The 27,867-nt window shown below is 32.3% G+C and overlaps 1 protein-coding gene across 7 annotated transcripts in view; it reads right to left on the minus strand.

The window, feature by feature from the left end:
- Positions 1-27,867, minus strand: part of LOC106880698 (uncharacterized) — a 405,084-nt gene that overhangs the window by 177,598 nt on the left and 199,619 nt on the right. For 4 of the 7 annotated variants that reach the window (XM_089358805.1, XM_089358806.1, XM_089358809.1 and 1 more), the window contains one exon: positions 25,493-25,735. The exons of the other annotated variants lie outside the window; for them this stretch is intronic. The gene's annotated coding sequence lies outside the window, so the exon portion shown is untranslated. The remainder of the gene's footprint in view (positions 1-25,492; positions 25,736-27,867) is intronic. 7 annotated transcript variants of the gene reach the window in all.

The following is a 27,867-nucleotide window of genomic DNA, read 5'->3' on the forward strand; positions in this document are numbered from 1 at the left end:
CATAACTGTAAACTCACCGCCCCAACCACTGAGCCATACGCCTTTGCCTATAATGGAGTAAGCTGCTTATTAATTAGGTATGAAGCAGTTACTAAAAGAAAGCAATTACTAAAGGCTTGACCATCTGGAAATTTTTTTATAAATTAATGTTCCAAGAAATTTTCTATAATATCGATTTCTGAAGGTTACTGAATTTTTTAACTTCAAGTTTATCAAAAATTTTAATATTTGTTGCATTCACTGCAGAGTAGATTTTAATGTTTAATAAACAATATAAATTCATGGCACGGTAAACATGGATTACCTTGAAGTTTGTTTAAATTATAGATATATTACAACCACAATAAATAATTGAAAGAAATATTTACCAAGCAAGCGAGAATTTTTATAAATTGAAATTTTCAGGAAAATTTACTTTTTGAACTTCCTTTTATTATTGAATATTTTAGGTACAAGGTGGTTTTACAGATATGTACCTCTTCCCACCGACTTTGTTGCCTCATAATTTCCAGAAAAATGGCTCCTTCAGTGGTTTTAAAGTACAAAAAAATTGGACTGGAGTGGGATGATGAGGGAGGGAGGGGATGGGGTTTTAAAAAAATTTTCCAAACTATTTTCATTCAAAGATGCACCTCACCTCAATCATTTCAAAGACTGTGGTTTAAAAAAAAATGGGGGGAAATCCCTGTCAAAACAGAGTAGTTCTAACTTATTTGGTCTTCCTGATCCAAAACTCCATTTTACCGAAACACCTCTCCCCATAAATTTCTTTATAATCGTAATCTGTGCCGTTTGAAAGGTATTTGTATAAACTTTCATTAAAATTTGGATCATGTGAATTTTTAGAAACTCTTCTCTCCACCCCCTTGGAAAAATTCTTTCTTATGAATCCCTACATACTCTGAATCCATCCACATCATCTAAGGCGTATTTGTAGAAAATTTCATTAAAAAATATCCATTTTTCTGGAAATTACGAGGCAACAAAGTCGGGTGAGCTATACATCTCTATTTATGCCCTTTTATTTATGATTTTTTCATTTCATGTTTATTTCATTCATTGCTTACAATGTTCTTTCTCCCCACCCTCTCTCTCTTTCACACACATACACACTGCAAAGCTTACAGATGTGCTGCTGAACTGAAATCTCAATGTTGCTTTGAGCGGAAGGTAAAACTTGACAAACTGCTACACGCTCCGTAGATGGACTACCTTGATGTTTGTTTAAAAAAGAGAAATTATGATTGTGATAAAATAATGAAAGCAATATTTAAAATAATGAAAGCAAGTGGGCACTATAATACAAAAAAATAATTAGACATAAAATATTATACGAATCATTAGAATTGGGAATCAAATGTGAAAATATCATCAAGTGGAGAGCAGAAAACTGCCCGGAGAGCAGTCTTTCTGCTAGTATAGTTAATGGAAGTATGCATGAAAGTAGCATTAGAATAAAAAAAAAAGTAAATATTAATGAGAATAAAACTACATCAAATAGCTACTTATGTTCTCTATTAAGAACACCTGCACATTCACTTTAATATATAAGTCTTAAATGAGAATAACAATACATCTGCAAAATACAACCTTCTGAAATGCTAATATCAATTTGTAATATTCTCTTGATATCCATAGAAGACTCTTTTGTTTTCTTTTTTAAAGTATTACAAATAGTTTTTACAAGCAATTTCATTTAGCTTAAATGGAAATGAGAATAGTAAGACTGGAGTCAAAAAAATGTTGTTTAAATATTATTTGCAGTATATTTTTCATGTAGCATATTGCTTAAAATGTGAAATCCAATACTTCTAAAGGACTACAAAATACCTTGTACCCATGATATAAAATTAACCCTTTTGGGTTAATTTTCGGTCCAAATACTGTATCTGTTTCACATTCAAAATGACCAGATCTGGCCTCTCACACTTACCCTATAATGACATTGTAAAATTAAACATTCACACTATCAAAATCTTGAAGCCCTGAGATAATACATGATTAATCCAAAACAATGTGATTATATAAGTATTACATTTGACGGGGTAATCTGCATGCTAGGGGGTTAAAAAGGGACTCTACATAAATATTTTGCATTTATATTTCAATATACATAACTGTAGTAGCATGAATGAAATACCATCATCAATAGCATGAACGAAATACCATCATCAATAGCATGAACGAAATACCATCATCAATAGCATGAACGAAATATCATCATCAATATTATTTAGCAACTGTTTGCCATGCTTGCATGGCTTAGACAAAACCTATATAATAATTCTTCTAGGTTAGGAATTTATTTTAAAACTCGATATAAATAGTTCTTCCAATTTCTATTCTTATTTTAACAATTATTTTCAGTACCTTAATTCTTCATACCTTATAATTCAATAAATTTATTTATGAAAACCTATAACAAACAGTTTCAACTGAATTTAAGAGCTGTAATAGAGTGTTTGTTCAATGAAGAAAATATAAGCTATCTATGATTGACAGATCCTTGATATTAAAAGGGAATCTGTCAGTCATTTAAAAATTTTTTTAAGTAAAAACAAAATTATTTTGAAAACCTATTCATGGAATAAACTTATCACAACTTCAATTAAGAGTTGATCCTTTCCTCAGGAAATTGCAGTAGAAAAATTTACTTCTATACAGCTGATAAGCAGATTTCTCTTCGACAGTGTTTCAATGTAACAAAGATAATTTTTGCAGTTACTTCATTTTGCAAATACTGTGCTGTCCTCTTCGACAAACTAATTTCCTTATGATAGTTTGCTTTGTTCTTGTTCAGAATGTTATTTTTCAAACTGACAGCCTTGCTTCGACATTCTACAAATAAACAGCTTTCTAAGGAATAGTCAAACTTAAATGAAAGAAACTTTAAAAATCCCATATCAACTGATGGAATTTAATTCTTGACAGCCTCCCAAACACCTGTACAACATCTCTTTGTGAAGATATATTTATCAAATATATGTTTGAAAATTATGAAGTATTTATTTCCTGCACCATGAATTGGGAAGATAAGTTTGGTATTTTAAGGCTCCACTAGTTATTAGAGATATTTCCATTCTGAGATTTTGAATAACACATTCAGTTAAATGTATTAAAGAGATAATTTTCTCTGCATAACATCATTTAACACAGTTAAATTGTTTATAGCAGCAGTCCCCTAAACTTTACAGCACCACAGACTGGTTTCATGCCAAACACTTGTTCACGTGCATAACAAAACACAATAAAGTACATACTATACAATTTGGTTCTTACATATGTAATACATATCTGTGCACAGAAGTTAAGGTGGAAGCCAGGAGGAGATGAGGAACAGTGATTTGGCCATCTCTGTTAACCCACCACCAGGAGGGTGTTGAAGTTCAGGGTTAAAACACCTGATGACCATTGGACACCATCTGATGACATCAGTTTCTTCTGACCAAAAATCCATTCACTTCGGTGAATGGAAAAGAAGCACCTTCTTCAAGGAGGTATCAACACACACACACGTGCACACATACATACATAGATACACACACAATGGGTTTCTTTCAGATTCCATCAACCAAATCTACTCACAAAGTCCAAGACCATGTTGTTGAGAAGCAAACTTCTTACCACAAAGCCATACCTGTGCCTATATTAATGTTTAATATACATGAAATAATTATGACTGATGCAATTGACTCTTGGGGTAAAAGATTACAAATCACATAATGATAGGTGTTGTGTGATGTTTGAATATATCAGTCAAGTTAGATAGCTGAAAATCAACAAGAAGAGCATTCTAATATCTAAGGGTAGGGCAGGAAGGAAGCTCTACCATTGCATCACTTAATATGAAAATTGATGTTGTGTTCTGGTTCATGGTGGTGGTGGTGGTGGTCGTAGTGATGATGATAATGATGATGATGATGGTTGTTTTACAATTATTATATTTATTATTATGAAAAGAGTAATGGTTAATGGTTTGCAACTAAAAATAAATTTTGCTTAAAGCAAATTGTTATGAAAACTGACAGCTGTAAAAAAAAATAATGATTAAATTAAAAAAATACTGGCGTTAACCTGGCTGATTGTTGAAAAATGACAACTGCTTTTGTTAAAGATAATTTGCACTAAAAGAATACAGACTTTTCAAAGAAAATTCAATGAGATTTCTTGTAATACGAGTTCAATGAATAAATGAAATTTAAGATAAATTACAGGTAATTTTCTCAATAAAAAATAATCTCATATAAAACTTATTCACACACACACACACATTTTAAATCAGTAATATTCTCAGCAAAGAATAAATAACCATTACATAAATAACAATCTTTAACAAAATTAAAGACTTAAAATTAACTCTTGAAAATATGGTAGTAACTTTTAAGAGATAACTGTATTGAAAAAGAAAGAGACAGGAAAGAGAATATGAGGGGGGAAGGAGCGAAAGAGTGAGAAAAAGAGAGAGAGAGAGAGAGAGAGAGAGAGTGGTGGGTAAATGTGCACATTTATAGATGTCTCCACATAATTTCTTTTAAAGTAGAAGAAATGGTGCACATGAGTGGATAATCTTACTTGGCCCTGAGGGACAATAATGTGCATGAATGCATGCATAAACATATAGACACAAGTTGCTGTGTTATAAACTCTCTGTATAGAGACGCATGTGACTATGTACGTGGTTGTATTTAGTCAGTGTGGATGAGAATATAAAAGTTTATTTCTGTGTCTTTCTCAACCTAATTCAAAAAGCAAGTAAAGGAAATAAAAACTGGAATAAGGAAACATAAAGGCTTCAAATAATCTAATAATAATAATAATAATAATAATAATGATAATAATAATAAAATTAGTAAAAAAACCAAAACGTATTTTCAGTTTTAATGTTGAACTAAATACACCATCTTAGTATGAGAAATAGCTGAATAAGTTAAATGAATATTATTAGTTTTGGAAATTGAATGACAGTAGTTCCTATCAGTGAATAGAAGAAATCAAGCAGAACCATATGCCTAAATATTATGGTGAGCAAAGTGAAAGTTTAGTGCAGTTGACCAATTGACATGAAAGAAAGTCTTGGAATGAAAATTCAAAACATCAGTTCAAGATTAATCATTTTGCTGAAATATTTGTGAATTTGCAATGTGATATATTTTCTCAGCCTATTCTCAGGTAAAAGGTTATTCAGTGTTTATTGGATAGACTTCTACATACAGTTGAACGCTGACACACTTGTTATTCATGTATGCACATTAATAATGTGTGCCGAAAGACGTGCATATATACATTAATAAAGTGTGTGTGTATATACATTAATAAAGTGTGCCAAAGATATGAATAATATTCATCTATTATGTTTAAATAAATTACATTATCATACTGAAGAATGTTGCATCTGTGCAACTGTCTCCCTTGGAGGTTGCTGAGAAAATAATTACCTGAATGACATTTATCACTATCTCAATTTTGTAATTAGGCAATTATTTACTGTTTCAGTAGGAACAAAAATGATCTGTGAATGTAAAGAAGTCTGTTGTCATAGAGAAAATGTAAACAGCAGACAAAGAATTTCAAGCATTACATACATAAATACAGACATACATATGCACATACACACATACATAGATTCGTACATTTTATATATATATATATATATATATATATATATATATATATATAGTAAACATAAGTAAGGACTTAATTAATTAAACTAATTATTATAGGTTTATTTTCTACGAAATAATAAAGACTTCATTTCCAAACATGCAAATAGTCATAGAAAATAATTATAAAATATAAAACATAAAATTCAAAGAAAACTGAATTCCAATGTTAATATCTTTAATTAACATAGTTTGATTTTTGTTTTTTGTCTTTTATTTCTAATGATACTACGGACTACAAACATGCCATCTTAAGATAATAATTTAGACTGGAATTCTTAGACACTTTGATCTAAAGTACTACTGCCAGTAACCAATATCAACTGATGACTTAATGTGTTCTAAAAATATTCTTTTTAATTTTTGCTTTTGTCATAAACCCGAAGTTTTTTGTTTGTTTTGTTTTGTTGTTTTTTTTAATGAAGTATGATACTTTAGAAATAAGGAGTGAAGAAATGGGAGATTTGTTGCTCAAACCTTTCCAAGAGACATTACTACAGTGAGACTGTTCCAATCAGGAAACTGTATCAGAGATACAATCTGCAGTGAAACTACAGCCATACAGTGCACTCATAAGCCTGGGATAATTATAATATATGAAAGACACGTACATTAGTCCTTCTATAATCATGAATTGGCTGCCTGTATTTTAATAGTCAAGAATTTGGAATGCTAACTATTTTTTTATGTATTCTTACTTAAGCTAGAGTTAGAAAACAATTTCAAAGGTTCTTAAAAATAAAGTGAAAATGTTTTATGTTATCAGACATGTAGTAATGGAATTTCAAATTAAACATGGGCAGTTTTCAGATGGGATGGTCACATGAGACCAGGGCTGTGTGGAGCACAACAATGATTACTTCATATGTTATCACAAATATCTGCCAGCCAAAGTAAGAGAAATTCATTCATTCAAGGAAGAGCAATTTTTATACTTTAGTCATCTTAATGAAAACGGAGCAATATATCTACTCACCCACCATAAATTCCGCAGAAAGTAGAACAAATTGACAAATAATTTCATACACTAACTGAGAACAACACTAAATTTTTCAAATCATGCTTGTACAAATCATTTCCTTTAGATTTCCTAGGTTTCAAAATCTCTGTTGCCAGAATCTTTTCATTCAAAACCTCCAAACATTTATCAGTTTTCAATTAATTCAGCACTTTAACCTTATGTCATTTCCTTGTGTTCATTGGTGAGATGGCTACTCAAATAGGTAATATTTGCCTTACTTCACAGTACAGTGACTGGGAGAAACTCAAAATTTTTTGGCTTAAATTCTAACATCGTTGAATCAGTTGGCCACTGAAGCTTTATTTCCAGTCATATTTCATTAAAAAGCAGGTTGCTCTGGCATTCACTTAGCACTAAAATACATGCACCATTGAGATCAAATATGATATCTATGATAGGATGACAAACAATTATACCAAAGTATAAAAATTGTATGATTTTTGATATTTGTACAAATCAAAGTAGAAATATAACAGTATCACTGCACTACAAACTGAATTGGCCATTTAGGTGAGATGTAACCACCATAAAAAAAATTATGCAGAGACTATACGGCATGTCCCACATTTTTCTTGAAAATTAAGGCTAATGCTTAAGATAACAATAATTGTGTTGATTTCAATATAATCTAGTCTGTTATTAGGATGGCTTTATAGTTATCTTCTATTTTAACAACATATCATACTCTCTCATTGTATATAGCATTACTCAGCTCTGAAGCTGTGATGTGATAAGGACAAAATTCAAAAGATGGCAATTTTAAGGCAGTTAACAATACAAATTACAGACCAATTTGTTGTACAACCAAGTTCTGGATCAAGCAAGCCATAAACAAAGAATATGAGCAGTGTCCAAAGCAAGCAAATAAAATGCATGGTTCACTGATTAGTAATTGTTCTCATTGTCGTTGAACCCCCATAAGTGAACCTTGATCAAGTTGTTCCAGCCAGAGCAATAATATCTCTTTGTATATCAGGCACTGTATTATCAGATGTGTCCCTTTGTTTTTTCAAGATGACAGATAATGCTACAGATATGAAAAAAAAGTTGAGTATGAGTTGGTTATTATTTCTAACATGTCAAGCAACTGCATAGAGGATTTTTTTAGCTTAATCAATAACAATTTCATCAACAGAGGTAATTCTTTAAATTACCTGGTACACTTATTGTTTTGGTGCTATAGCAATTAAATGAAGCTTTTATTAGTGAAGTTTGTGCTTTCATTAAGGACATTTGCCATCCCCAATTCTATTCTATATTATAAATGGTTTATAACATAGCTATATGTCTATGATTGAATAAAAATCATATCTCTGGTGTGAACTGCTTTCATTATTCCTATAAAGACACAAATAAATTCTTTCTTCTTAGAACCGGAATAATAATGACATTTCAACTGAATAGTGTTTTCTCTCTGTATTTGACACACCCTTCATTTACTTAATGTAGTATTTGAATTTGATAAATGATACAGATATAAGTCTAAGGAATAGGGGAAAAAAAAACTAGATGCATTCAGCTTTAATTGAGTAGACCTACAATCAAGGACCTTCCAACCATGATCATCTTTCCTGTCTTATTTTTAGTGTAGCTGCTTTTCTAAATGTGATGTGAAGGAAAATTTGGCTGCTAGAAATACCAGCCTCATAGTTTTGTATGCTATAAATAGTTTTATATGGAAATGAATGTGATTTTAGCCTGAATAGAAAATATTGGATAAACACAACTTGTGAAGAGCTAAAGCCTAATGATAGTGACAAGCTTGTCAATTAAACAAATGAACTTTTATTTGCACCACAGTGGTCGACCATTCTAGAGAGGTAGATAGTAAAAGAATTGATGATTTTGTTCTGAAATAGAACCAAATTTCTTAACTGTGCTTAATATCAGATACATGGACTGCAAAAGATAGTGTAGCAGAAAATTAGCCCTAATGCTTAAATAAATGAAACAACTAAGATAAGGAGTTTCTTAAAAGAAAGAGAAATTTCAGTGACGATAATAATCAACTTTCAAGGCCTTGTATTAAGTATGTGGTAAAAAAAAATCCTCTTCAGAATCATATGGTTCCAAGTTTACTCCCACTGCACAACACATTAGGTGTGTATCTTTTACTGTAGCTTCAGGTCAACCCAAATCCTATGAGCAAAACTTGGTAGTCAAAAATTGTGTAGAAGTCAGTCCATCATATTGACAGCATCTGTTTTATTGTTTGATAGACTTTATCTCTTGCTAAAGTTAACATGACCACCACCTAGCTCTTAGGTGTCCACTTTGTTACAGACAGGTGTCTGGTCTGAAGAATACTTGATATCCTAGGTTTGAGGCTTCCTACAGCAATAACTCAGGAATTGTGTTTTTCTTCTTCCTTTTCCCCCATCTAGTCCAGGAGGCCCTGCAAAATAATGTCACAAGCACTTCCCTTCCTCCTCTGACAAAGAAATATTGTTTTTTTAACCTTTTAGCATTCAGATTATTCTGTCAGATGTAATGCTTCTTTGTTCCCATTGTTTTCAATTAATTTTGCATTATATCATAGCTTTGAGATTTTGATGATGTAACTTTATTTTTAGAATGACATTGTAGGATAGGTGTGAGAGCTGGATCTGTCTAGTTTGAACAGCAAAACAGAGCATATTTGGGCTGATCATGGCCAGTTTAAATGCTAAAGGGTTAAATAAGAGCCTAGTGATAGAACATTCCAGCATGTAATTGATAGGTGCTAAGTAACAAAATAACAATCAAATCACACTCTTAAATAATGTAAAACATACTGACCACCAGTCACCTGTAAAGAAGGATTCTAATTTGTTAGCTGTCTATTTATTTTTGATCAAGTTATATGATTGTGACAATACCAAATGCTATGGTAAGAAATGAGAGTTGATGTGTATGGTCATACAGATGCTTCTTCCTGGGTCCTCATAAATATTTTAACATGGCAAAATGCTGAAGCAAATAGATGAGGTAAGGCATGCCTTTGTCATATGTTAGAACAAGAGGAAGACAAATTAGCAACAATTATTGATTAGAAACTACGTATTCAGAATAGAGTGTGGAGACAAGGTACAAAACCAATTTTTAAATCTAAGAGAATAGGCCAACATGTGATAGAAGAGAGAAATAGAACACTGCTCTTTTAGTTTAGAAATGCCTAATGGTTGTGCATTACTATTACAAAATTATATCAGTTTATACAAAGGTTTTCATTGCAGGATAGAATACAGATAAAAAGCAGATACTCATTGAAAGAGAATGTAGAATAGCTGAACAAGAACTGTAGACAAATGATCATGAAGAGTGAAAAGAAATATGTTATTAGGGTTGGGGATACACTGAGCTTGATTAAATAAAAAGGAAATCATTCATTGAAAGGAAAGAGTCAGAGGTAAAATCTCTCCATTGGTTTTACTCATATTATTTACTATCAAATATGTTGATAATATAAAGATTAACAAAGTAGCTAGTAATGTACTTAACCAGAAAATGGAATATTTATAGCTATTTGATAAGGCAAAAAAAAAAACAGAAATTGCTGACCATAATTCAAAGAAAATGTTTCAGCTCTCTTTTCCCACCCCCTTTTCCAAATTGGGGTTAGATTCAGTATTAGAATCACAGGAAAATAAATTTGCATTAATTGACAAGCTATTTATTTCATAAATACACAAGTTTTGATACAAGATTCAACTTTAAAATGGGTAACATTCCTGGTCGTAATTATTTAATATGCAGTGAAATTAAACAGTTTTCCTTTAAAGAAGAGTTCATCATGATTTTGTTTCAGTTACTAATGTACTTAACCAGAAAATGGAATATTCATAGTCATTTGATAAGGCAAGAAAAAAAAAAAAAAGAAAAAGAAATTGCTGACCATAATCAAAAGGTAATTTATAGCAACATCTACTTAACCAATACATATATTAAATAGCTAGTATCATTACTGTAGATTTAATAATTTACAAGATGACATTTTGAATTATAAAAGTTGAGTTGAGTGACTATGATATAACAACAGGAAGGAAGAGGAGGCCATGGACATTTAACCAAAAAATGAAAATGTAACTAAGTATTGGGAAAGAACAGCTAAAGTTAAGCAGTAATAATCAAGATTGTTGTATAATGAAAAGATATGATATGATTCTGGAAGATGGAACTGGGAAATATAGATAGAGCTCACTTTAGAAAAAAGAGAGTTCTTCTTAATGAAATATTATTAAACTAAAAATATTCCTTATAAAAATAGGCACAGATATGGCAGTGTGATAAGATGTTTGTTTCCCAACCAAGGCCTGGGTTGACCAAAGCCTTGTGAGTGGATTTGGTAGATGAAAATTGAAAGAAGCCTATTGTGTATAAGTGTGCGTGCATGCATGTGCGCATGTGTGTGTGTGTGTGTGTATGAGTTTCTTTGTGTTTGTTTACATCCCTATAAATTAGCAGTTCAGCCGAAAACACTGATAGGATGATAAATCCCAAACTTTAAATAAGTATTGGGATCAATTTGTTCAACTAAACCTTTCAAGGCAGTGCTCCAGCATGGCTGCATATAAGATAAAGATAACAGGTGCAAGAAGATATCAGAATATGTGCAAGAATATATCAGATAACTCCTTATGGTAGAGACGATGAACAAGATGTGGTAGAGAAGAAAACGATTCTTTACATAAATGAGATTTGTAGCAGTGTGAACATGCGAGTCGTGGCTTTCAGGTATTTCCGAAAGCAACTTGCTGCGAACCTATATCTAACCCTTTAGCGTTTAAACGAGCCATATCCGGCCAAAATATTCAATTTCTTTCATGTTCAAATTGTCCAGATCTAGCCTCTCACACCAACCTTACAATATCATTCTAAAAATTAATAGTTACCTCATTAAAATCTCAAAGCTATGAGTTAATGCAGGATTAATTCAAAACAAAATGAATAAATAATCATTACTTTTAATAGAATTATGTGAATACTAAAGGGTTAACATGTTTGTCGAATCTCTTTCTCCATAACCACAACCCTCGTCCACCTCAGGAAGTCTATAGCCTGTTGTTTATCATACACAAAATGAAATTTGACTTTATAAAAATTTGTCTAGGTATTACTAATTTAAAAGATGCATATATATATTTGATAAAAGTCATTAGCAGCAATCACACACATACACACACACTCTCTCTCTCTCTCTCTCTCTCGTATATTCTATTTTAAACAACTGTGTTCTATAGTATGAACCTTCCTAAACAACAACAACAAAAACAGGAAAAAAAATTTTAATAACAATAAGAAGCAATATAGAAATTATTAAAATAATATGAAATTATTATTAATTAAATAATAAGAAGTAGAATTAATATTGTACACAATCAAAGAAATTTGAGCAATTAAAAAGGAAAAAAATATATCATATAAAAAAATCATGAAATATTTACAAACAAAAGAAAATAATATTGTTAGTCTTCTAATTTAGCAGAGAAAACAGGATATGAGATTCCCAAGATTGAAGACTACAAACTTTTTATGACCATTTCTTTAACTTTTTATTATTTTTCTTTTTCATACATTTATTTCGTTTTCTTAAAGAATAAACTCCACAACATTAAGAAAGAGAGAAAGCAATCATAATGCTCCCACCCTCCCTCCCTATCTGTCTGTCTGTTTGTCTATCTGTCTGTTTGTCTATCTGTCTGTCTATCTATCAGTATCTGTATGTCTATCTATCTCTCTTTCAATTTATCTACCTATCTGATACGCTTATTGAGTGTGTAATAGAGTGATTCTTGACTAATTTAACATCTATCTACCTTCTGAAATTAGATACAAGTTTGTTGATCAGGTAAAAAGAAAAGAAAAAGGTTAATCTTGCCATGGATATTCCACTAACAGATAACATTAACTGCTGTCATGAACTGGGTACTGCAGGTCTAATTTACAGTTATTCCATAGAAAATTAGCAGAAGGAGAAGGCAGAGGAGCTGAACACATACAACAGATGCAATTAATAAAGAAGAAAGAAACGAAGAGGAGGAGAGTGATGATGAAGAAAGTAGAGAAAGATAGAAACCAGATAGCAAAAGTAAAAATAAAAAATAAAAAAGATACACACACACACACCTAGAAAAATAAGAGAAAGCAAAGGAGAAAAAATAAACAAAAAAGGAGTGAAGAAATTAGGATAAGAAAGAATAAGTTGAAAGAAAAAGAGAACGGGTAACAATAATGAAGAATAATGCATAAAGAATAATGAAATAGACTTATGAGATATGAAAAAAATAAGGAAGTGAGAAGAAATAACATAGAAAGAAAGAAAATCAAGAAAAAATATAGAAAAAGGAAAATAAACAAGCAACTAGAAGGGGGAAAGAATGAAATGAAATGAAAAAAATATCAATAACGATTTCTTTTGATTAGGCAAAAGGTTAATTACACAGTTCAATAAATTATGACCACCCTAGAGTAGTACCGAGGTGAGCAGGGAGGAGAATGAAGATTAGGAAAAAGATGGAAGAAAAAAAAGAAAGAAAAAAAAGAATGAATAGATATAAACTATTAGAAAAAAAAAATAGCTCAATAAAGAGGGAAAATGGAAAATAAAAAGGCAGCAGAAAAATTAAGTAAAATCAGGCAACTCTCTATGCAACCATGTGGTCTTGGGTTCAGTCCCACTACATGGCACCTTGAGCAAGTGTCTTTTACTATAACTCCAGATTGGCCAATGCTTTGTGAATGAAACTGTATGGAAGCCCATCATATAAGTATGTGTGTGCTAGTGTGTATCTTTGATTTTGTGTCTGTCCACCCCCAACACGTAACAACCAGTGTTGGTTTGTTTACATCGCCATAACTCAGTGGTTCAGCAAATGATAAAGATAGAATAAGCAACAGACTTCAAAAGAAAATAAGTACTGGGGAGAGTGATTTTTTTAGACTAGACAATTTAAGGGAGTGCTCCAGCATGGCTGCAGGCCAATGACTAAAACAAATTAAAGATAAAAGAAGAAAAAAAAAAGGGTAAGCAGAACAATGAAGAATGAAAAAAATGAAAAAAGAAAATAAGGAATGAAAACAGGAGAAAAGGAGATGAAAGAACAGTGAATGAAAGAAAAAAATAATGTATGGAAGACTGAAGAAAGGAATAAAAGATGGAATGAAGAAAAATAAGAAAGAAATGAAAAAGCAGGAAATGGAATGAAAGAATGTGAAGGAGAGAAAGTGGACAAAGATTAGAGAGGAGAAAAAAAAAGAAACAGAACAAAAAAAATGAAACAGAAAGTAGAGAAAGGAAGGAGGGGAAGTGGACAAGATTAAAAGAAAAAAAAAACAAATTAGAAAATGAAATAAAATACAAAAATAATGAAATGAAAGGAAGAAGAAAGGTAAAGAAAAAAAAGAAGCAATAAAAAAAATTGAAAAAAATTAAGACAATGACAAAGAATGGAAGAAAAATGAAAACAGAAAAAGACAAGAAGAAAGAAGAAGCAAGAAGGATGAAGGTGGGAGGGAAGAAATGCAAGAAGATAAAAGAAAGAGAAAAACAGAAGGAAGTCAAAAGAATTAGCAATGAAGAGGAGGCAGAGGGGAAGAGGGGAAATGATAAAGGTAAAGAGACAAAACTATCATTGAGGAGAAACATTTTGCAGGAATATATAATTAACAATCATGTCTTAGTGTTTTAGAGATAAAACCCTTAAAGTACTTTTATGGAATATATTGCTATTTAACAACAACAACAACAATAGCAATAATGATAATAAAATAACAAAAATAATAATAATTCTTTTTCTTCTTTTTAATATAATAAACAAAAGAAAACAAAAGGGAGAGAAGTGGAATCAATTAAAGAAAAGATTATTTTTGATTTCATGATATTTATAATAACATCATCATCATCCCGCATATGGTGGAGTTGAAAGAAAAGTAAATAAAAATGCTCTCTCTCTCTCTCTCTATCTATCTACCTATCTATCTACACAATGAAAATAAGGGAAGAAGAAAGGAACATAGCAGAGGAGTGCATATGAAAGCTATTTATGCAATCTTTAAAATAACAATTTTTCTGAGAACTATAAATATTTCTGAATGCTGACTTCTTGAAAAATTTCTATTTCACCAATTCCATAAATATTTATCAATCACAATTGGTCCTATAGTCTGGTAGAAATAACTGCTCTGTTGAACTGCAGGTCACTGAACTATTAATAGGTTATCATCTTCACAGTAGCCAGACAGAAAGATCAGTGGACATTCCAAGTGTAGAGAGAAAATGACCCAATTCTGAATGACAAAAGCTATTTCTAGGCAAAAGATAGCTATACTGATTGATGCCAGACTATAATATAAGCTAAAACCAATACTCGCGCTGTAATGATCATCTTGAAAAATATTTGGTGATTGGAAAAATGACTTCAGTATAATACTGTTATTTTGTTAATTAGTCCATTAGTTATAATGGAGAAATTAAAGCTTGAAAGTGCAATACTCTATTTTTGGTACAATAATTAGGTGCAGAGAAAGAGAGGGGGTGGGGATAAATAGAGTCAATGAAAGAAAGCGAAAAATAAACATGTCAAAGAAATGAGAGAGGGAAATAGAGGATAGATATAGAAAGGAAGTGACAACATAACAGAGGTGGGGGTGGGGAGTTTAATGTTCTATAATTAAGATTTTATTCTAAAAGTGACATTGAATTATTCTTATAGATAATAATACTGTTGATAAATATTATTCATAGTTGAAGATTATCAAAGTAAAGAGGATATAAATCAAAATTTAAATAAGCTGTATTATTTGGAAACAAGATCTAATTTATGAACCACTGGGCCTGCTTGTCCCAGGGAATATCAAACCAGATTGAAATGCCTACTATTTCATCTTCTTGCGGTAGGTGACAACTGTTGATAAAAAAAAAAAAAGAAAACATCTATTTTCAATGCCTGTTCCAGAGGGTTCTTGGGATGTCATAGTTAACAGTAAATGGGTATCATTCACTAGAACTATGTGTGAATTTCTGCAAGGATTTCTTAAAAACTGAGCTGGCATATTTCATTCTTTGACACAGGCTTGACACTGTGAGTGAGATGTAGTCCTAGATGTAGCACAGCTGAGGAAAAAAAGAATATTGAACTTACAGTGCGGACCCAAATGCACACAACTCAGTTGTATTATAATGAAGTAGTTTATCGCATAAGCAACAGAATACTGGAGTATATTCTGAGCATTGGCGAGAACGCTTTAACCCTTTAGTATTTAAACTAGCCATATTTAGCCTTAATATCTGACTTGTTTTGTGTTCAAACTGATCAGATTTAGCCTATCACACTTCACCTACAATGTCATTCTAAAAATAAACAGTCACATCATTTAAATCTCAAAGCTATGGGATAATGCATGATTAATTCAAAACAATGTGAATAAATAAGCAATACATTAGACAGAATAATCTGAATGCTAAAAGGTAAAGCATTTTTTTTTTTTTGTGGAAGCTTTCCTGATTAGTGATTATAAATAGTTTTTGAAAGTCTTAAGACAGACTTGCCAATGTAAATGGGAGGCACTGCCAGTTTGGGATAAATTCTACAGTCACAGTAGTCCAATCAGCTAGATGTGTCCAACAACATAAGGAAGAGTTACAAAACCATACACTATACAAACATTTTGCTTGACTATCTGACATGTTGTTGCACTATGAACACTACATTGAGACACTTAAAATGCTTAGAGAGGTCATTTGGATGAAGAGGTTGAACAAGAATCCGAAGACAATAGTCCACTTTCACTGTAACAAGGCATGGCTGCACAACATCTTTGGCAACAAACCAGGCAAATTGGTCAAATGTCCCCAGATACTGTACAGCCTGGATCCAATGCCCTTTGACTTCTGCCAGCTTGCTCTAATGAAAGACAGTCATCAGAGACAATGATTTGGTGATACAAATGAGATGAAAGTAGTGGTGAAAAGGTGAGTGTAACAGTGCATGCCTGAATTTTTTTTTCAAAGAGGATTCAAGAGTTAGATTCAGTGATGCTAAAAATGCATCACTAGTGATGGAGACTACACTGAGTACTACCTTTGCATCAGAGCAAGAGTTACTCTATCAAATGTGCAATTTGAATGACCTATGTCAGTTTATAAAAGCTTATTAAGAACAACTCTTGTGTGTATGTATGTGTCTGTATATATGCGTGTGTGTGTGTGTGTGTGTGTGTGTGTATACACATATACCAAGAGAAAGAAAGAGAGAGACACACATGCATGCACACACATGCACAACCAAACCACAGTTACCACTTGCAAAGCAAGTATCACTTAGTAGCATGTACTGTGTTTTTAGTAATAGTTTTAGATGCTCAAGTAGTTGTGAGCATGCATAGTAACATCTCAGCCATCCAATCCTGGGCCCATTGGAACAACTAGGATGTAACAGCCAAGTACACTGGAGTAGCTTGAAATGAAGTGCATCACTCAAGGACACAACCCAATCTGAGATTCAAGCACACAACTACTTCATCATGAGTCCAATATAGTATTTACTATGCCACAATATATATGTGTATGTATGTATATACAAAATATGTATGTATATACACAAACACACACACATTTATAGCTGAGTATTTCATTTTTACATTAACAACTATTAGTTTCACCATAATGAAACTCTTAAAGTAATGTCAGCATAATGTGTAATATTTCACCTTCATTTAGTGATTCTTGAAAAAAATACAATAAAAGCAACTATCGTGTCTCAAAAGTAATTTATTTGATTTGTAGGATGAGTGTTTTCATTGGCTGTTCCAGCTGCAGGGATTCTGTGTCTAGCTCTTCGTTTAATTCATTTAATGCATGTGAAGGTGTGTATCTGTGTCAATATATTTGTTGAAGTAGCTCAGTGGTGGTTAATTTGTGAATTTATTTAAGAAATGAAATATAAATTTATCTTTTCTTTTGTGGGTTTTTAAAAGCAAGTTATTTTAGAGGGAATAAATAATCCAATTTATTGAATAACTGCATGCTCGTGTATTTGAGAGGCATCAGAAGATTATTCTGAAGTTATTAGCATTTAAAGCATGAAATATTATTTAAAGAGGAAAGAAAAAATGCCAGGTTTTGTTCAAATTTCATGTGACTGATGTTGATAAACCATTAGGATATTTACGATGATGCTTGTGCATGAGAGGGAGTGAAAAATTAATTCCATGTGTGTAGCTTATAACTTTATTTTGTGTTCCTGGGAAGGACGCTTTTGAAGGTATAAGAGCTTCAAAGAGCATCTGATCCTACAAGCTCGTGTTTTACTTAAGAATCACTATTTAATAATATTGAATACATTGTTGTTTTTCACAAGCCAAGTATGCATTGTTAATATGGTATCCATTTTACTTAACAGCATTCTAAATGTAACATTATGTTGATAGAGTCTGTTCTTAGATTGCTTACCAGTCATTCCTAGCAATGTTAGATATAGCAATGGATGCATATATAACTGGTTTTTTCTCCAAGGCAGTTATAATGGACTGGGCAAATGTTTTAAAAGTGATAATAACATTTCTATAGTCTGGTAATTCAGATTAGTCATTATCTTTTCAATTAATAATAGATACAAGGATGTTTGCAAATATTTTTTTTAATATGGACTATCTTATTTTGAGTGAGATGGTGTCAGAAAATTTCCTACACTTATCATCCAGGGAAACATATGTTGTTTCAAGATGGTAAGAAGTTTTGCATTTATTGAACATGGTATACAAAACCATGTAGTGTCTGTATTGCAATTTTTCCAGTCATATTCATACCTGACAACACACAATGGCACAGAAACATGTGTTCTGTGTTCCAGTGGCATCATTTATAGCCCGATATGCTTTTACACATTATTTTCTGCGAGAAGGATTTTCTCCAGGACTAGTTCCAGAACGAAAGGTCTCCCCAAGTCTGACCATACATGACCATGTTAAATATGGTTGTATGTGATTGTACCTTATTCAAAACTACTTCATGCAGCTCAAGTTATTTAACTCCAGCATGGTCAAGCTTTACACATATCAGTAAATTTACTATTTACTGTTCTTATAAATAAGAACTATCTTTCTTATAGACCTGTGAAAGGCAAATTTTGTATTCATAGCTGATGTCATACACTGACACTGAAACATCTGTGACCGACGATCTAATGATATCGTTCATGGCCTGTGTTTACACACATTTTGTCAGTGAGGAGATTTTTCTCCCAGGTTATTTCGACAGTGAAAGCTCTCCCTACATCTGAGCTCACAAGAACGTGGTAAATATTGTTGCACATGATGACAGACATTATGTTGCCATATGAGTTTTCTCCCCTCTAGTTGTTGTACAAGTTTTCTCCCCTGTCACTGCAGGCGCATTGTGTTGCATCAAGAGGGGAGAAAACTTGTACAACCACATTATTCACCTACAGTGTGCTAAAGGTTAATAAGGAATTATGTTTGGAATAGCTCGGAACACTACCACTGTTGGTGTTGTTTTGCTTCTATAGATCTTTTGGCAAACAATTATTTTTCCGAAAACTCAGAATAATTTAACAACGGGCATGCATAAAAGCTATTGTGTATTTATACAAAGAAATTTCTGAGTATATATAATGATGTCCTGACCAATTGGAACATCTTTGCATGCAAAAAAAAAGATAAATAAATAAAAGTTTTGTGTATATAAATATTTAATAGTCATAATGCTTAAACATAGTTACAAATATTTTAGATTTTCTAAAAAATAATTTAACTAGCTGATGGCAGTTGATAAATATAAATCTGCTAAGATCCAAGGATTTATAAACACACACACACATTTTTAGGAAGATGGTCAGGCCACTTAAAATAAAGAACTCAAAGATGGAAGTCCATAAATGGTGAATTCAACAAAATATCTTCTATTGCAACGGTAGCTAGTTATCAGGAAAGAGGAGCCTACAGGCAAAACAAGATGTATTTTGCTGGACTCACAGTTATGGATTAAACATGTAGATACAGACACACACCATGCACACATGCACAGGCACACACATATATACACACATACACACACACCACACGTAACTGATGTTGCTTACATGAAACGAGGCAAGCAATGCATGCCTACAATATATAAATGAAAGCAAATACATTCTAGTTTAATATACATTGTTCATATTTATGAAAGACAGCTGGAAAGAAGGTACATATGTGCTATACATGTGTGCGCATATGTGTGTGTGTGTATGGTGGAGTGCATACATGTGAAGCATTATGGTCAAGTAGTTAGTGTGTTGTGCTCTCAATAGTAAAATTAAGGAGTCTTATGCCTGAACTGAGCAGTGCATTGTGTCCTCAAGCAAGGCACTTCATTTCACGCTGCTTCAGTACATGCAGCTAAAAAAACAGGTTCTATCTTATTGCTGGAGCATGCATAGGGGAGTTGAGAGACTGTCGGAGTCAGCTTGTCACACCAAGGTCACTTAAAACATTTAATGAAAGCACAGCACAGGCTACCAAGCCATACTTACTTGCAAATTATGATTATGTGTGTGTGTGTGTGTGTGTGTGTGTGTGTGTGTGTGTCTGTGCGTGTATATACAAGATAATTACAATGAATATACAAATTAGTACGTCTGCATATTCATTGTAATTATCTTGGATTTCACCCTGCAAAATATTCTTAATCCAGAGAAGAGAACCTAGGATTTGTCCATTGGATGAATTACACTGGGATCGCTCACCTTAACCAATCCTAGGTGCTTCTTACAAATTGATGCAGTTAAGCTTAACTCAGATTTTAACTGAGTGCTCATACAGTACCTACATGAAAAATTTATCCCTATGTACTCATATATATATATATATATATATATATATATATTATACATACATAGATACATACAAATATATTTTTGTGCATATAAAGACATGTGTGTATACACACACACATATACACACCTCCACACATATATGAATGCATATGTGTATACATGCATAAATGTGTGTGTGTGTGTGGTAAGTGTATCCATCACTATGCATCACCAAATGTTTCTCTGGCATAAAATAAATAAATCACTATTGGAGATGATTGCTAAATATATTTGAATACTTATCCAGCTTTGCTTTTCTGCATGCATATAACTTAATATCAACACAAGAAGTAAACTAACTACTGAGTTTCAGGCAAAAATGTGTCTTTAAATTATTTATCTTCTATATATTTCCATTTCCTCTTTTAGACAATATATATCCTTATGTATCTTATTTAATCGTGCTTCTGTCACTAAATAAAATACACGTCAAGAATTATTTCCCAGACTTAATACTGGTTTTACTACTGTGCATTATTATTTTGGTAAGTATCCTTCAAACTACTGAGGTCTGTGTTCCAGAAAAATCATGCTCTAATATGGAGTTCCTTAATGCAAAACACATTTTCCCATTTATTCCATGTTCATTGTTTTCCATCTTACAAGACATCAATAATGGAAAACTAAGTTTTGCATTGTGGACCTCCATATTACAGCAAGATTTTCAGGAGTACAATACTTTTAGAATGTGGAGACATGGGAAAGAGTCCTTGTAGCTAGCATCATTTTCTTTTTCTTAATGCAAACAGCTAACATTAGGATAATTATTGTCAAGTGAAAAAGGCGGGATTAATTTGGTGTAGTTGATGTCTAAGGTTGATTTTTAAAAATTTGTTGAAGGAAACATGTTGAGACTCATATATATTTAGAATGCAGCCAAAGCTATTTACTTAAGAAATTCACTTCAAAACCACATCATTCCAGATTCAATTCCTCACATCAGCTCCTTGGAAAAGTATTTACAACTATAGCCCTGAGTAGATCAAAGCATTGAGACTGAAACCATGCAAATCTGAGGTGGGGAGGGGGTTATGTGCATAGATTACTTAATGGACAGAGGAACAGATATCAAACCAAGAAGTCATCACTTCATGCTTCATTTCTGACACTACACTCATGTAAAGAAAATAAATTGAGCCCCAGGGGAAAATAATGATAAACAACCTCTGTAAATGCCATGAAATTGCTCTGCACATGCAGGTTCCACAGGGCCAACAGAAGTCAGACATGACTTGAAGCATTTGTACACATTTAGAAAGCAAATATAAGATAGGATCTACCAGGTCAAGTCAGTGAATGAAAGATTCAGAAGGAGCAGTAGTATCAACTGGAAAGAAGTAATTGTTGGTAAAGGTGAAACCAAGCATGTCATTGTAACAATATCTCACAGCCAGGAGAAAGATGTTGGACATAATTATAAACCTTGAAGCACACAACACTTGTTACAATCTAGGAAAGAAAGAACCAATCAGCACATGTTGCAACGGTGCTATTTCACAGGAAATATTCAATGCAAGAGATGAGAGATAGCTAAAGCCCATAGGTGGGCAGCTCAGTTGTGAGATTTTCTTGCTTGACATGGTTGGGTATTCCAATGTCCGATGCAACAAAAATGCATTTATCAAACAACTAAAGGGTAAAGGAAAACTGCTGAATGATTTAAGAAAACAGGCTTTCCATAGATTTGGATCTACAGAAGTCATATTGATGATCAAAAAGCAAGGAGAGAAGGTGGGACTGAAACTGTTGTAAATGGTTACGGACTGCTTCCATGACCCTTTGAACTGTTGGAAGTAAGAGCATTAGAACAGATAGTCTTCTCTCTCTCTCTCTCTCTCTCTCTCTCTCTCTCTCTCTATATATATATATATATATATATATATATATATATATATATATATATATATATACAGAGAGAGAGGGGGAGGGGGAGAGAGAGAACAATTGAAGTGTTTGGCAAAGAAAGACACTGGTTTCTGTGTGCAACAATGACATAATAAACATTTTCTTAAAAAAGGAAAATCATGAACATTGGTGAGGACATTGTTAAAAAGAAATATGGGAGTTTGAATTGAAAGAAAAATCAAACTGAACAAGATTTGAAAACAGAATGCAAATGGGGCACTAGTGTGACAATATCATTTCATCTAATCACTCAATGATAATAATATTAATAACAGCAGTGGCAATGATAGCAACGACAAAAACAACAATAACAATAATAATAATAATAAATACTAAGAAGGAGAGAGAGAGAGAGAGAGAGAAACATTGAAGCCATATTGCTAAAATATTTAAAGGAAAATGACACTTGAGGATGAGATAATATTTTGTCACTCAAATATGATATTTATTATTAAATTTTTCTTTTCTTCTTTTTTTTTAATACCTTCCTCTCACAATATAGCATAGAATACTTACAACTAATATCAGTTTGGAATGAAATGCAGAAGAAGAAAAAAAATGTGCTTTTAAATCCAGAGCAAAAATAAAAACTTTGTTGGCTGTTCAAGGAGTTTGCAATGATTAGAACTGAAACATCATTTGAAGATGAAACTAGTAAATTAGGATAACCAAATACAGTCGATTCTCAATTTAAACTAGGTTCCAGTGGGGAAACATGGTCACAAAGAGAGGAGTTAATTTGGGATGGCAAAAATGGTGCAACGTCCAAAGTTGATTCTCAATTTAAACTAGGTTCCAGTGGGGAAACATGGTCACAAAGAGAGGAGTTAATTTGGGATTGCAAAAATGGTGCAAAGTCCAAAGTCGATTCTCAATTTAAACTAGGTTCCAGTGGGGAAACATGGTCACAAAGAGAGGAGTTAATTTGGGATGGCAAAAATGGTGCAAAGTCCAAAGTCGATTCTCAATTTAAACTAGGTTCCAGTGGGGAAACATGGTCACAAAGAGAGGAGTTAATTTGGGATGGCAAAAATGGCGCAAAGTCCAGCAAGGACATGAGAAGAGAAAATTGATACAATGATAGGACAGACGAGCAATAACTTACTTTATGACATAACTGATGAGAAAAAGGTACATAAGGCTTTGGAGATCATAATCTTAGTAAAATAGCAATTTTTGTACATACTTCAACATCTGACTTAAAACTATCCCAATTTTTCACCAAATATCTTGGGCAAAATATTGGTATCAAAATTTGGAACAAGTCCAGCAATTTCAGGGAGGGAGTAAGACAATTACATCAGCCCCACTCCTCAACTGATACTTATTTTATTAACTCTGAAAGGATGAACAGCAAAGTGGATCTTGGAAAAATTTGAACTCAGAACATAAAGACAAGACAAATTGTTGTAAAGCATTTTGCCCAGTGTGCTAACAATTTGGCCATCTCATTTTGAAACATGTGAAGGTTGTTGACAAGAAGAGCATCCAGCCACATAAGTGTCTGCTCCAACATACTCTCATCTAACCCATGCAAACATGGAACAGAAGACATTATGATGATGGTGGTAGTAATGATGATGATTTGTAGTTGTTAATTACTACTTTTAGTACAAACTATCCTACACTGACAATTTTTTATATTTTGGCATCTGAAGCAGCTGGAGAAATGATAGTTTGACCAAAAGAACTGGCTATTCCAAGCAAAAATAAATATTTAAAAAATTGCATTTGGCCAAATTTGGACATATGACAGTTTAGCATAATAGCAATGGTTTGTAGAAGAAAGTAGCAGGGATCATGTAAGATGGTCATTTAAATCAAGAAATGCTTTGGTGTGAATCTGAACCATTTTCCATTCAAATAACCAGCCAGTGCATGTGTGCGTGTGTTTGTGTGCAGTGATGGTGATGTAAGAAAACGAGTATTAGAAGACTTTAAAGTGCTCATGGAACATAGCTGCAACAGAACTAAATGGCTGTGATCAGGAATGAACTAAGTGGAAACCAACCTATGTGTATGCCAGTGGCTAAAATTAAGGTAGACAAATATACATAGTTTCTGCATTTGTCATCCATTTACATTTCAAAGATTGAGATAGGCTGTGCATGCTGGATAATTTTCTGATTAAAATTACTCTCACACAGAATCAACTCCAATTGCTAAGTAAAGTTCGTAAATAGATCGCTTACTTCTATATCTACACACTATTAATATTCCAGTAATATCCAAATATATAAATACGATTAAAATTATATTTCTGTTCTAAAAATGTTCTTTGCAGCAGAGTAAGACAAAACAAGAATGTTAAAGAAAAATTAAAAATTTTTTCTCTCTTTTCAGCCATGGGCATTAACAAAATCAAAGCTTGGTCAGTGTGCTTGACAACATAGTCAGACAGAATGTGAAAGAGCAGAGACTGTTATAACTCTGAATGTAGAATGCTACATCAGGTAGGCAGCCAGTGAGTCAAAATCTTCAAACGCTTTGCAGAGTCTAGCTGTGCAGTAAAGTTTTAATTATAGTAGTAGGTAAGTTGTTCATACAGTATAATTGGTGTTAGTAGTGGTATCACAATACCAGGTGTATAACAAGTGGTTTGCACAAAGGGAAACCAAAAGATATAATAGTGAAAATAGTATGGGAAATGTGAGCAATCGAGAATGAGATGAACATACTTTATTTGTAAGAGGGCTAGAAAATATAGGAATTAGAAATAGTGAATATTGTTTAAGAGAGGTAAATACACTATACCTTAGATAATGTGATACTTATGATTGACATAAACACTACAAATGGTATGAGATAGCAATAAAAAAAATAAAAATTTAATACAATTAAGGCTACAGAAGAGAAGTTAAAATTATCAAATCCCATTCAATTTTAATTTTGTGAAAATGGTAAAAGAAATATAAAAATATGAAACATGATATATCACACACACACAGATATGTAAAACACACGCAAATGAGGGTTAAAGAAGAGAACATTTAAAAATGAACTTTACAGAATATAGCTGTTTTGATTAAATATCATATATGAGATAGTTCACTTACTGGAAGTTGCTAAAATTAAGTGAAAGATAACTTGTGATCTTTCTCTTTGTAAGATTCTTAAGCAGGCAAAACACTCAAAAGGCGTTCTCTGTGATGATTACCATGTAGATTTAATAGGTAATTTGACTGTTTTACCTTCTCGTTTCAAAGGTCCCCAAAGTCAGAATGTTCTTTGGTAGAGAATTAGAGCAAGATCAAAACAATTCCTCTTCGTGTGAGCATCTTCGAAAAGTGAAAACTTACCTGAAAGTAAATAGAAACAACCAGTGAGAATTTATTATTTAGCATTTAGTTAAGCTATGCTAACACGATACAATAATAGAGAATACTTTATTCATTTATTATGTTTTATCAAATCAAAAACTGTTCTGCAATGAAGAACAAATGCACAAAAATACATAGACGGCTACTACTGGTGAATTTAATTTAGGATAATAAAAAATAAAAGAATCAAGATTCAAGCTCTCTTTTTACTTTTTTTCTTTCAAAATTACAACAAACATTGAAAAAGACAAATTGAATTATTACACCTTTCCTTATCCACGGCATTCACTAATTCAGATGCCAAACATATAAAACTTAAGAAGAGTCAGTTTCATTCAAATTCTTTCATTCTCACTAAATGTTTGTCTATGAGTCAGGTGTACATACGAAATGCTGAAAATATTAAATTAGATGGAGTCACATACAGTAGATTTGAGCAAACCTTCATGTCAGTAAGAAGAATTTTTTTCCCTTCTTTTTTCTTTAGGGTTGGTATACACGTAGAGTTACAAATGATAACATTAATTGGATAGCTTTCAAAAAGTTTTAAAACAATTAGTCACTAGCTTTTACTATTTTCTAATCTTGTTACTGCAATTTTCAATAAAAATCAGGGAACTTACATCTTGTAAATGTAGCTCTTTATACTTTTGACTTTCTCTCTTTCTTTTCTTTGGCTTATCTGAATCAATTCTCTTTCAAGCTCAGATTGCACATGCACTAATCATTATTTGCTTGAATCCAAATGTATCAACTCAAAATGTCTTGCTGAAATATGAAACACTATCTCTGAAAATGAGTCATATTACCTATAATTTGTGCATAAATAGGAATCTCTGAAGACTTACAATGGATGCAAATTTTCAGAATACATTTCTAATAATGCTTGCTCAAGGAAGCTAAAGAATAATGTAGGTTAAGCAATGTGTTGTTTTAACATTCTACACTATGACAAGTAATACTATAAAGTAGATAAACTAATATTTTATTATCCTATGCACTAACGAAACAAAGAGAACCAATCACATGAGCCTTCTGATCAGAAGTTTCTGTAAACAGATACTAAATAAGTTCTATTGACTTAAGGCAGTCAGATATTTGTGGCATTTATAGTATTCATGCCTTTCCTCAGGACATTGTCTAAACAAGTGAAAAATAAAAGCAACTATAAGAAATTGAATTTAGGTCAGAGACACTTAAAAACTATAATTATTTTAGAAATGAATTGCAGAGAATCTATCCGCCCCCCCCCCAAAAAAAAAACTAGGTATAACATCAATCTAAAACTGATGTGCAATCACTTGCATATAAAACTGAAATATGGAATTTAAAACACAGATACACCACAGTCTCAGACAAAGAAGCAATGCTAACATCTATTATGGGGCCTTCAAGATCAAAAAACTAAATGTCATTGATATTCAATTCTAACTTCTACAGGCTGATGCCTCTAACAAAAATGAAAGTAGGGAAAACATTCTAAAAAGTTGCAAGTGTGAAGAATAAGGATTTGGTGACATGTTTCATACAGGATTTAAGGGGTGAGACATAGTAAGGATGACTGTTGCAATTGCTTACTCCTATTTCAGCCCTGTTAGGGCTGATCGGTAATCAAAGGCTCTCCAATACATACATACATGCATGCATGTATGTAAGTATGTATATATTGGCATGGTTGTGTGATTACATACTGCACTTTGTAAACATGTAATGTGAGGTTCAGTCCCACAGCACAGCATCCTGAGCAAGTGTTTTCAACTATAGCCCCAGGCCAAACGACACCTTGTGAATAAATCTGTTAGACAGAATCTATCTACCAAGTTCCACTGTGAGTGTGTGCGTATGTGTGTGTGCGTGCATATACGTTAAAACACATACATGTTAATGAACATATATATATATATGCATGCTCTTGCCCCTCCACCTCTAAAAGCTTTAAACATGACTGAAATATAGATTAAACCAGCACCATTTTTTGAATGAACATCTGTGCTTTCCAACTTTCTTCAAGTATCCAAACAACCTTCAAAAGTATTTAAGTATTTAGTGATAATTCAAATAAAATAATTCAAAAATTTTAATAATTTAAAAGTGATGTAAAATAATAAAAA

The sequence above is a fragment of the Octopus bimaculoides genome, chromosome 10, assembly GCF_046866305.1.
Source record: "Octopus bimaculoides isolate indiv1 chromosome 10, ASM4686630v1, whole genome shotgun sequence".
Classification (NCBI taxonomy): Eukaryota; Metazoa; Mollusca; class Cephalopoda; order Octopoda; family Octopodidae; genus Octopus; species Octopus bimaculoides.